This window comes from Lissotriton vulgaris, chromosome 2_1, assembly GCF_964263255.1.
Source record: "Lissotriton vulgaris chromosome 2_1, aLisVul1.2, whole genome shotgun sequence".
Lineage (NCBI taxonomy): Eukaryota > Metazoa > Chordata > Amphibia > Caudata > Salamandridae > Lissotriton > Lissotriton vulgaris.
In genome coordinates this window covers 1,961,355,172-1,961,367,496 of record NC_141687.1, presented here as the reverse complement: position 1 = coordinate 1,961,367,496, position 12,325 = coordinate 1,961,355,172, and the positions used below count along the sequence as shown (strand labels likewise).

Sequence of the window (12,325 nt, the reverse complement as noted above, 5' to 3'; positions counted from 1 at the left end):
GGGGTTGCACAACACGTCTGAGAGCCCTGCAGAATTGGGGAATTAGAGGGAAAGAGTTGAGGGTGTATGTGAGTGTGTGCGCCGGTGTGTATATACTTGTGTGTGTATGCTCATGTGTTTCTTTTTTTCTCCTTTGATTGGAGATTTCAACTATAACCCAGAAATATGCGGAAGATGTTAAATTGTGAAATCACTTTTTGTTGTGTAACTAATCCAGAACAACCTGTATGACTGGATGTAAGATTAATCACGAAATGGGTGTGTTTTGTACTTAACGTTAGGTGTGTGTTTCAGAACAACATTGATTTAGTTTGAAGGGAGGCTGCCGCTTTTGTTACCAAGGGAATTCTTTTTGGGAAGTCAAATTATGAAATCCTCAGATTAGTTGAATTTAGTCTGATGGAGTCGAATGAGTTGATGTGATGTAATACTCTGGAGATATAAACACATAATGCTAGAAGATTATGTTTTTCTCAGTAGAAGCCAGCATTTGAAACGTTGAATGAAAATATAAGGCTTCATAATTTAATTGTATGTAAAATAATGCATATACAACTAATATTCTGTCAATAGAAATCCATGGAATACTTTTTTTGCTGTTTCGTACTTCTTGGTAAACAAGATATTTATAATCGATCGATCAGGCAATGGTTCAAATATGCTGCTATGTTACATGCAGTAATATGGTACACATTCCCTAAAAAGAAAACCCTCGCCTCATCGAAAAAAGATAATGGGGCAGATTTACAAGCCCCCTGCACCTCTTTTACGCAGCCGTTGCGTCACTTTTGTGACGCAGCGGCGGCGCAAAAGATGCGTCATGGTGCGAGGTATTTACAACATGACGCATCTCCCAGATGCGTCATGTTGTAAAGCCCTGCACCAGAAGGAGACGTTCCATCGCAGTGGGGGGCGTTCCGGTGCAGGAACGCCTCCCAAAAGTGGCTTAGTGAAATCTATAAGATTTCACTCAGTCAATTTGGGCCCATGCTGCGTCAAAACCCTGCGCCTGCTTGAAACAGGCGTAAGGATTGGTGCAGCATTGTGGAGACAGGGCCCCCCAGAGCATTTCTGGAGCTATGGCTCCAGCAATGCGCCGCTTTTACAGCACAGATGCGTGACGCATCTATGCCGTTTTTGCCCCATGGTGCGCCGCATTGTAAATGCAGCGCATCCAGGGTGGCGGAGCTGCGGCGCACAATAACTGGCACATCCCTGCTGATATGCAGGGATGCACCAGTTATTGTAAATCTGCCAAATATATTTATCCCTCAATTGTTTTCATCAATGCCACCAGTACATCGCATCACCCAGCTTTTCCAACAATGTCATGTCCAACCGTCCTACCGCAATCCCTGTCTCCAAACATTCTATGTTCTATGCTAGATCCTTAACCCAACACATCCTTTCCCATCCACAAAAGAGAAAATGCTTACAGAATGCAAAGGAAAAATAAAGCATGTAACCACTACACAACTGCGTACAAACATGGATAAAACATTACATACCACAAATTGAATGAAACGAAGAGATGACCCCTTAAACACTCATGCCCTAACGTCCCACATAAAAGAGGCTGCACCAGGTCAACTTTAATTCCAGGAATAACAAGGAGCTCTTGTCTTTGACCCACACCTTGTCACCACTGGTGCACAATGAACTTTGAGAAACCTTGACCACTTGTTTGGGGTCAGAAAATCTGGAATCGCCCTTGAGAACATGTCCTGGCTTCTTGATTCTAACCCGACTTCCCACTCTCAAATCCCTGGAATCAGATTTTATGCCGACACCACCATATTCCATCTGTACTTTCCTCCTCGCATCCACCACACCTACCAGACTAGCATCATCAGCATGAGTATGACCCTTCCACTCACGCTTGAGATTTGAGCTGGGGACCTTATCCCCTAACAAGGCAAAAGGAGAGACACTTGTAGAACAATGCACACAACATGTCCACAACGTCGTCCACTGCTGACTTCCAAATAAAATTGTTGACTGTTTTCAGTTGCAACTTGTCCTTCAACTTGCGGTCGAAGCGTTCGATCAAGATGAGTTCATTCTGCGATGGTACAGGGAGGTCTCAATTTGTTTAATGGCATGTAAATCTAGGAATAACCTCCTTTCTTTGACACCAATTGTATGTCATTATCCATCACGATCTCATCAGGGTAACCTTCCCTTCCTTCAAAAATGTTTTTTTTGTGGGGAGGAAGGAAATACATGTTGTGGGCAGGAGTCGTCCTGTATGAGTATGTACCCCTTAGTTTGAGACCACTGACTAATTTATACCAACTCATAATCGTTTTCAGAGCTATAAAATTTGGATGGGCTAGACTGACTAGATGAGGAGCATTGCGTGAAGTCTGAGTGAGAGTTAAAGTCTGTAACCTTTCTGGATAGACATGATGATGGGAAACCCATCAAGGTACTGAGTGACCCAAGTACCCCGATATTTGAAATTACCTCGCAGTTGTTTCAGATAATTACCAAATAGGTAGTCTTCCTGAAGCCCTCCCTGAACTTCTTGGATTTACATTTTTAAACGTGACATACCTCTGAAAGAAAAATAAATAATGCAAAATGGTTGGAGTTTGTAGAGATTTTTCATTTTTTCATTACAAGAGACCTGGCTCACGGACCCCCTACATATAAATGGGTGCAGAACACTTCATGCTCCAGCTGTTCCTACAAACCACGGCAGATCAAAGGGTGGGCTATTCACTTACGTTTCTAACAGTGTAGAGTTTTCCATAATAGCTATGGCGTCACATAATCCTAATTACCTAATTGTATGTGAAGACCTGGGTGCTGCACGACTAGCAGTAATTAATTTTTATGACAATGCTATAACGCGGGAAATAATCCTGCGAAAACTGGATGAATACATAGGGCCTTATTTATAAGGACTTGCAACAGCTTTGTGCTTCTGTTGCGTCACTTTTTGTGATGCATGGGCGACGAAAACATGCCTCCTGTTGCGTCCCATTTACAAAGTGACACATCTAAGCAGATGTATCACTTTGTAAACCCCTGCACTACATTATACCTGCTTCGGGTATAATGTATGCAGGGTGGGCGTTCCCACGTAAGTAAGCCTTGTAGAAGTGACGCAGTTAAATCTATGAGATTTCACTGCGCCACTTCTAGGGTGCAATATCTTACGCCTACCTCACAGCAGGCGTAAGACTGACTCAGGCCCTTTCACCTGGGGCTTGCCCCAGGTGAAAGGACACACTTCTGGAGTTGCGTCACTTTTGTGACACACTCCAGCAAATCATCACTTTTACGCCTACAAATACACCTGAAATACTGCATATCTGTAACTCCTTGTGACATGATGCGTCATACAGTAAATATGACGCATCCATCATGTCGCAAGGAGGGCACACTGAAAAGTGACGCATCGCTGCTTTCACGCAGCAATGCATCACTTCTCACAAATGAGGCCCTTAGCGTGCCTTGACACCAGTAGTAGCAAGAATTTGATAATTTTATGGGGGGAAATATTGGCCAAGCATATTTTAGCCATAATCAATATGGATGAACAAATTAATATTTAAGTTTGACTTGGAATTTTCTAATTAAATCTCCTCCCCACACTTCCCATTTAACTGCACTTCTAATGGGAGAAATGCCCACAGTATTATTGATTATGTTTTAATGTCCAATAAATGTGCTAACCATGCATTTAATTTTAATACGCATTCCATCTCACTAAGCGACCACTTTCCCCAGAGTATCCAATGTATCCCTGTTATATTCTTTAACCATCAGCGTAGTCAAATCACTATCCAGGCAGAAGAAATTGAGTTAGCAACTCTTAATGCATATACTCCGCACTGTCACAGGTTGTTCCTGAGGAGTGTTTAAAACAATGAATTGCCAGCAAAGGGAAGCCTTTGAGTCTTGCCTAGACAAAACAAAAACACCCAATGCTACTGTTAAGGCTTTCTTGACGATTACACAGCGAGTAAAAGAAAGCCTCTTTGTTGCCAGAGAAAAACACAGACAATAGAGAAAAGGGTGGTTTGATTCAGTATGTACTAAGACCCACAAGAGGCTAAAAGATGCCCTACACAAAGCCCCCAGATGCAAAATCCGGGTTCAGGCATGTGGAACAGATTACAAACGGGTGGTGAAACAACGAAAACCGTGGCTGAGGAAGAAAGCCTGGGAAGCTTTACATGAGGCAAGTACTAATAATGATAATAATTTTTTCTGGAAGGTACTTAATTGTACACCATTGAGAGCAGATTAAGGCCCTAGGATTGAGGTTGCGATTATGGAAGAAGATTGGATAAAGCACTTTTCTGGTATCTGCTCCTTCTCTACTGTCATATCAGAACAAGGGCAGGAACATAATCATATTGAAATTGAAGCCTCCCCCCAGACCACCTATTACCCTTTTTAGTTTGGATGAATTTATCAGAGCAATAAATGCAGGTAAAGATTGCAAAGCTCCTGGTCCCGACACTACTCTAGTGGATTTGTATGAAACCAATATTGCTCTATGGGTAACACTCCAGACCCTGGTACTGAGGGCATACTGTAAAGTAGTTTTTTTATCCACTCTGGTAGAATCAACAATTGTCCCGATCTACAGAAAGGGAGACCGCCACAACCCTGCTTGTTGTACACCTATCCCCCGGTTTGATTCTTTAGCAAAGATAGCGAATCACATTATTTTGAATAGGCTACAAGATTGGGCGAAAACTCATGATATCCTGTCAGACCTACAATATAGGTTCTGCTCCCAGATTGGAACAACAGAGCAGGGCCTCAACCTTAAGCATGCTAATTGGAAAGAACACTAAGATTAAAGTGGGCAACATTTACTTGGCTTTTGTTGATTTGTCCACGGCTTTTGAGTATATCATTCATGCCAAGTTATCAACAATCATGAAAGACATGAGGGTGGAGGCACAGATTATTAGTTGTCAAAAAGATCTTTACTTGGGATGCAGAGCCATGGTTAGATATAGCAGGGGCGGCTCTAGGCTCATGGCGGCCCTGGGCAGGGAGCGTAGGTAGGGGGTCCGAAATAGGGGGTCTGGGCGGAGTGCGGAGGCCGGTGAAGAGGAGCGGAGGGGGGGGTGGGGTCAGGGTGTTTGGAAGTGGAACAGAGCCGGAGGCCACCAAATTCCTGCTAGGGGCCGCCACGCAAATATGTATCCATCCTCACAGGATTATTATATTAAGGATATATATTGGCGTGGTGGCCCCTGGGGTGTGGTGGCCCTGTGCAGGTGCACAGCTTGCACACGCCTAAGGCTGCCCCTGGATATAGAACCAGGGAGAATGCACTCAGCCTTTCAGCGTGGAGAGAGGAGTAAGGCACGTCTGTGTCCTTGCACCATTTCTCTTATCACTGTATATAAATAGTTGGTGCTGTGTTAGATACAATCTCTAAAGATCTTCCACAGGTGGGCCATCGCCCTGTTCTGGCTCTCCCCTACAAATTTTGTTGAGTATATGCAGGATCTTGGGAAGTAAGTCAATCAATCGAAAGCATTTTTAATGAAGTGTGGGAGGAGAACTGCCATGTGTTGAGATATAAAAATCAAGGGCACTAATATAGGCTTCACAAATAGTTTTTCATATTTAGGTATGCTATTTGATGAAGAAGGCTCATGGAACCATGCTAGTCCTCCAGGAATTCACAATTAAAAAAAAACATGTACGGCCTTACAAAACCTTTCCAGACAATTGGCACAAACCCACCAATGAGATGGCACAAACCCACCAATGAGATGATAAAGATTTAGAAATCCAAATGCCTCAGCGTAGCATTATACTAGACGGGAATGTAGGGACACACTAAATGCACAGTTTTGCAGATAGTATAGAATGATTTCCTAATTATTTATTTGCCACCCATTGAAGTGCCTCTATTTATGTCTGTCATGCTGAACTGGGGGTTTTGTTTCTCACAGATCTAATAATGTTGCAACCCATATTAATATGGCACAAAGTATGGACATCAGAACACACTGGCTTAAACCATGCCATTATCATGGATTTTTTCAAGTCGAGTACGTTTTAATGGCTGACATACATCCGATTAGTTTCCCTGAAATGAATGATTGGTCTGCAAGCCTAACAAACTGTCCCTGGGACTTCATTGCACAGAGTACTATGCAATAGTCCTTTTCTGTACATTTTTATAGCAACATGAGAAAATGCTACATTATACGCTTTTTAAAACGATTGTACTTTACACAAAGGCGTCCTGCCTATCTTCGCTTACAATCATTGCCTACTATGGAGATCTGTTGTGGTGTGTTAAGTTTTCTGTGGTCTGTTTTTAATGCTAGGAAGAACTTTTTATACTGTCCTAGATTAGTTCTGTGATATAGTTTAATTTATTGATTTATGATGTGTTATTAATGAGTATTTCTTTTAAAGTGTAATTTATTGTAATTTATGATTTTTATTATGCAATTTAAAAAAAGACAAACATCACACTAAATGCAGATTTTCCCTAAAATTCTAAAAAACCAATGAAAAGAAGACAGTCGCCACGTCGAAAACAAGTAAAATATTTATCACTCAATTTTCTTCATCAACGCCACCAGTACATCGCATCACCCAGCTTTCCCAAAATTGCTATGCCCTACTGTCCTCCTGGAATCCCCGTCTCCAACCATTCTATGTTCCATGCTAAACCTTCAACCCAATATTCTCCCATTTCAATATAATTGCAGCATCAGTCTGTCTCAGTACCTTCTCTATCTGGTTTTGACAATGTTGTTAATTAGTTTATCAGGTGTGGCTGAAGGTCCTACCACGTTTCTTATGTGGCTAGTTACTTTGCTTGTAAATTGCATGACAGGTTGTATGCATGTGAGTTATTTAGGGTATTGGGTAATGCTGCAGAGCCCTGATATCCATCTGCTGAAAAATCTGGACTGTGTTGGGTGGTTGTACAAGTATCCTATGTATACATGTATTATTGTATGATTGCATGTGATGATGGACTGGTATGGGTAATGTTGCTGCGGGCACACTGGTATCTATGGATTTGAGAAAGGTGTTATATCTGACATAATCTGTTAAAGGTTATGCCTTTTGTGCAATGTTGTTGTGGGCACTTTGACAGACAACTAGTTTTGTATAATGTGTTCTGTAGAAGCTGTAGTTTATGTTGAGGGATGTTGGAACTCTTTGACAGCAATTTAAGGTAATCTAATCTGCTTTGAATGTGTGTGCGCTTTGTCATGTTTTAATTGGAATGTTGGATTAATCGGTAGAACTCTGTAAGAAGGAAATTCTAAACAATCACAGTATAAAAGACTACAGAGCAGTCCTTTACATCAAAAGGTGGTTTTTCTTGGTGCAGAAGAGAAGGGAAAACATGACATGTAGAAATATGGTTGAACTGTGGCCTCTTGTCTGACTCATATTAGGTGTGGCATTGAAGAAGCTTCCAGGAAGGCTGACAGTGAAAGAGCTGATCTGAATACTTGCATGCAAGAGTGTAGGAGTTCAGTTAGTTGGTCTGTATTCTCACAGAACACAACAGGTTGGGCTTGTGTTATGGGTTTTTGTACTCTATGATGCTACTGCCCATTAGGATTGCAACGGCATCCAGTTAAATCACCTTAGGAACCCTGGCGGAGACATTCAGTCAATCACGCATTGAGCTAACAGATAAAGCGCCTTGCGGTTAACGGCCGGAGGTGAGGCTGGGGACCTATATAGTGAAAAAGACAGTAGAACAGCCTGAGTCCAGATCACCCTGGGAGTCCAGGCCAATCTGGGAAACTACAATAAGATGAGGGGGGATACAGCATCAGACAGATGCCTATGATCTGCACAGGCCCAACTTTAGCCCTGGTGGCGCCCGGTGCAACAATCTTTGTTCGCACCCCTCGTGGATGCCTTCCCTCACTACCACCCCCAAAGGACCCCTCATTCGCCCGCTGTCACATGCATATAATTTGATTTATAGCACTAGTCATACCAAAGTAAGGTGTCAGAGCACTTTACATCATACACATATTATAAAGAGACAATGAATCATATGTGTGTAAATCAATATATAGGAAATGTTGGATAAAACAATGAGGGTTACAAGTTGTAGGAGTCCTATGTCATCCATGCTGGTAGACAGCATATTTTAGGTATGCGTGGTCTGGAGAAGCCCAAACTTTGAATTTTATAAAGAATACATTGGTTGGCTTTACTAATAAGAATGCATTTATACCCAAACAGACCCATTTTAGTAACCTTAGGGTAACGAAAGACTGGGCGGGGGGCATACTATTATAAACCTGTGCCTTGAAGTTTGCATACAGCTTTTTGATGCCAGTTCATAGTACACTGTACTATACTAGATGGACTGTAAATTAGGAACTGCAAGTAAGAAAAGGATCTCTGCGACAAAAGCAGTACCAACTGAGCTAGTTAAATAAAAACAATTCTGTGATCTGCATTTTACACATACTCCGCAGCAGTCACGTTAACCATCTGCACTCATTTATGATAAGTAAAAACTGCTCTAGGAACAAATCCAATCTCTCCAGCAGGTATATTAATCACCAGAGTTAGCTTGACTTAGTATTATTGCCTCGAAATTGCTGGGCACACAAGTAACTTTGCAGCTGGTGCCTTTATGACCATAAGATAATTCAAAATACAGCATTCCCTCTCAGTATATGGGTACGAGGTATATGAAGACAGTATGCACTTCTCAGTCCTTCAAAGATCAGTGGCATATCTGTGGTGGTGGGTTGTGTATGCGGTTTGATCAGTTGGAAGGTAAAAGGGAATCGGAAATGGGATTCATTTTTGCATTAGGAGATGGGAGGGAGAGTCTTACTGATCAGCATGGGGAGAAGAAAGAATTGAGGATTGGAAGTGAGTTTTCATCCATTTGGCCTTTTTGGTGCTTACTGAGCCATCAATCCAGAAGGAGAGCTGTAATAGAGTGAGCCTTTGTCAGCTTTACTTCTCACAACCCTTGTAGTGTAGCTCAAAAGATAGTGAGGTTCACCTCATGTTCTCACCTTAGAGGTGATCCACTCACTCCAGTAGTCTCCAGGAGAGTAGGGAACACAAGCAATCACCTAATTCGAAAAGGTGAAGTGGTGGTGAGGGATTAGAGCAGGAGAGCTAGCAAGACACTCTTTTCTATTAGGGTTAGAAGTCATGATTGGACTCTCTGAGTGACAGAATCTTGTAACGTTGCAGACTTACAATACTGCTCATTTTCAAGAGTAAAAAATAGAAGATAGAGAATACTGAATAGCGATGTAGGAATTCTATAGCAGATGCGTTTAATGTCAAAAGCATGTTGCAGCTCAGCCAGTGTGAGAGGAGAGAAGGTCTCACTGTAACTAGCCCCCAGGCAAACCAGGATACTTGCCAGAGAATGGATTATGAGAGACACCTGTCTACCAGAAGTTAAGATCATAGCCACAAAACCAAAAAGGAGAAATCCACAACAAGGTATATATGCAGGTACTTACTCATCAAAGTCTAATCAGAGGGGAAATCAGGAGTCTGAGAAAAACTATAGCAGAGTTATTAACAAAGTTCAGCCTAAGACAAAACAAGGATCAATACAGGGAATGGGGAGGAAGAAAACAGAAGGAACTGATAAAAGGAACAACAAAGAGCAAGGGAGCAGAGATGATTGGGGTAAACTATAGCATCAGCTGAAGAAGTCAAAACAACCAATGTTGCCAGACATACACAGTCTTCAGTGTCCACTAACCTGAAAGTCAAGTCCTGCTCCTCAGGTGATTGGGGCACCACATTTCAGACCCAACCCTAGAAGCTATTACATGCTTGCATTCTTCACTGCTCCATTATAAATCTCATCCATGTAATATAATTCCTAACTCTCTTATTTGGTGTCCTATGTCAAACGTGGCAATAATCCCCTCATGTCCTAGTCTGTTTCATGGTTGAACAGTACCACTGTGCTTGTTTGAAGAAGTTTTGGGCACACATGTGAGCAGAGGAGAATGTTTCACTCTTGACGACCTGAGGCCAGCTGAGATTTTGACTGGTCACATAGTTTGATGGTTAGAACCAGTCTTTGAAGGGCACTCATGAAGTACAGATTGGTAATTGAGGACTTGGCGACCTTTGGTCATGGGCATATCGGCATTGATGATTCTTATCTTATCTATCTTAACAAAAATGTATAAAGCTCTCGTACACCTGGGGGTTTCATGGCGCTGACCAACAGAAACTGAAAGAACTGCAACTCAAAAGGCTGCTGAGAGAAGGTTAAGCCAAAGTCTGAACGAATAACCAGGTTTTAAGGTACCGCCTAAACTGAAGAAGAGTGGTACAAGAGCGAAGTAAGAGAGTTCCACAGATTAGTGGCAAGCGTGGCAAACCTCTGCCCTCCATTACGTTGGAATTTGTAGCGAGAAACAATCAGGAGGGTTTGCGATGCAGAGTTTAGGCTGCGAAGGGGAATGCACCTGGGCAAAGGTTTTTGGATAAACTTCGGCCTACGCGCATGAAGAGACTTAAAGGTCATGCAGGCAGTTTTAAAGAATACGCGCTGTATGATCGGAAGCCAATGGAGCTGCTTCAGCAGGGGTCTAGCAGACTGCCAACGCGGGAGACGATAAATAAGCCTGGCTGCCTGATTTTGAGCCATCTGGAGGCGTTTACTGAGGGCAATAGGAAGGCCCAGGTAGATGGCGTTAGCGTAGTCTAAATGTGACAACACCAAGGCCATCACCACCTGGGTCAGGGCAGGCTGGGTGAGCATCCGACTAATCTTTTTTATTTTATGGAGCTGGAAAAAGCAAGATGAAACAACAGAGTTTACTTGAGGCTTTAATGATAGCTCTTCATCAATAAGCACCCCCAAGAGTTTGACCCAGCTGGACGGGGTAGGGGGTAGGCCCAGTTCGGAAGGCCAATAGTGTGGGCCCCAGAGAAGCTTACTTTGACCAAAAAGGACCAGTTCTGTCTTCTCGGGATTCAATTTAAGTTGGTTGCTGTCCATCCAATGACCTATAAAGAGCATAGTGGACTGGAATTGATGGATAGAGTATGGGGAGTCATCAATTGTGAAGGTAAGTTGCAAATCATCTGTATAGTTAAAAGTAGTGACTTTAAAAGATTTTAATAAGTGGAGCAGGGGAAGCATGTAAATATTGAACAAAATAGGTGCCAACGAGGAGCCCTGAGGGACCCCACAGGTGGTGTGGTGTTTGGGAGATGAGAAAGGGGGCAGACCGACTGCTGGGAGCGGTCACTAAGAAAGGACCTGATCCAATCAAGGGCAGGGCTGCAAATGCCGGCTAGTTTGACACGGTCGAGAAGGATGTCATGGTCGACTGTGTCAAACGCAGCCGACAAATCAAGCAGGACCAGGGCCTGAGGGATTCCCAAGTCTGCATTATGGCGTAGAGAATCCAAAACTGCTGTGATGACCACCTCGGTCGAATGGGCCGGGCGAAATCCGGCTTGGGCAGAATCCAAATAGTCGGATTGCTCAATAAAGCTGGAAAGGTGAGATGTTACATGTGCTTCCAATACTTTGGCTAGATACGGGAGCAAAGAGGTTGGCCTGTAGTTTGATAAGGTAGAGGATTCCACACCTGTATTTTTCTGGAGGGGTACCACCACTGCCTCCTTAAACGAGTTGGGCACCATACCTTGCTTCAGAGAGGAATTAAGGAGTTCTAATATTGGAGAGGGAAAAGCAGTGAATACCTTTTTTAAAACATGGGGAGGACAACAATCACGCGGGGATCCCGACTTGCCCCTATGCATAAGGGCAAGCAAGGACGGGGCGTCCAAGAGAGGGAAGTGGTCAAGGGAAAATTCACTAGTGATGTGAGTAGGGTCAGGGGAGGCAGGGGATGTGACAAGGATACTTGATTTATTAAGCACGATTTTGTCCAGAAAATATTGATTAAGGTTGTTACAGAAGTCCTGTGTGGCTACAGGCTTGGGCTGGATTCTTGCAGGATTTCGAAAGTTTATCGACTATGGAGAAAATGTCCTTAGATTTTTTTATTGGACATTTCAATTATACTTGAGAAAAATTCCGCTTTGGCTAGAAAGATGGCTTTTCTTATAGACTGAACGAGCAACCAGATAGCGGGACTTTCCAAGAGTGTCATAGTTACTTCTCCATTCACGTTCTTTTTGACGATCGATCAATATTTTTGCCCTAAGCTCGGGGAGAACCATTTGTGGGCGTCAGATTGGCGCATAGTTTTCAATTTTTTCAGCGGGACATGTATGTCACTTGCAGTTTCCAGCTAATTGGAGATATCAGCTACAGTTTGGTTAAGATCAATGTTACATACAGGAATAGAGTTCTTCAGACTTCCTAGAAAAG

At 42.8% G+C, this 12,325-nt stretch overlaps 1 protein-coding gene across 1 annotated transcript in view; it reads left to right on the top strand.

Moving 5' to 3' along the window:
- The window catches only part of LOC147733562 (aminopeptidase N-like), a 474,314-nt gene that overhangs the window by 365,281 nt on the left and 96,708 nt on the right, over positions 1–12,325 (top strand). The window lies entirely within an intron of this gene.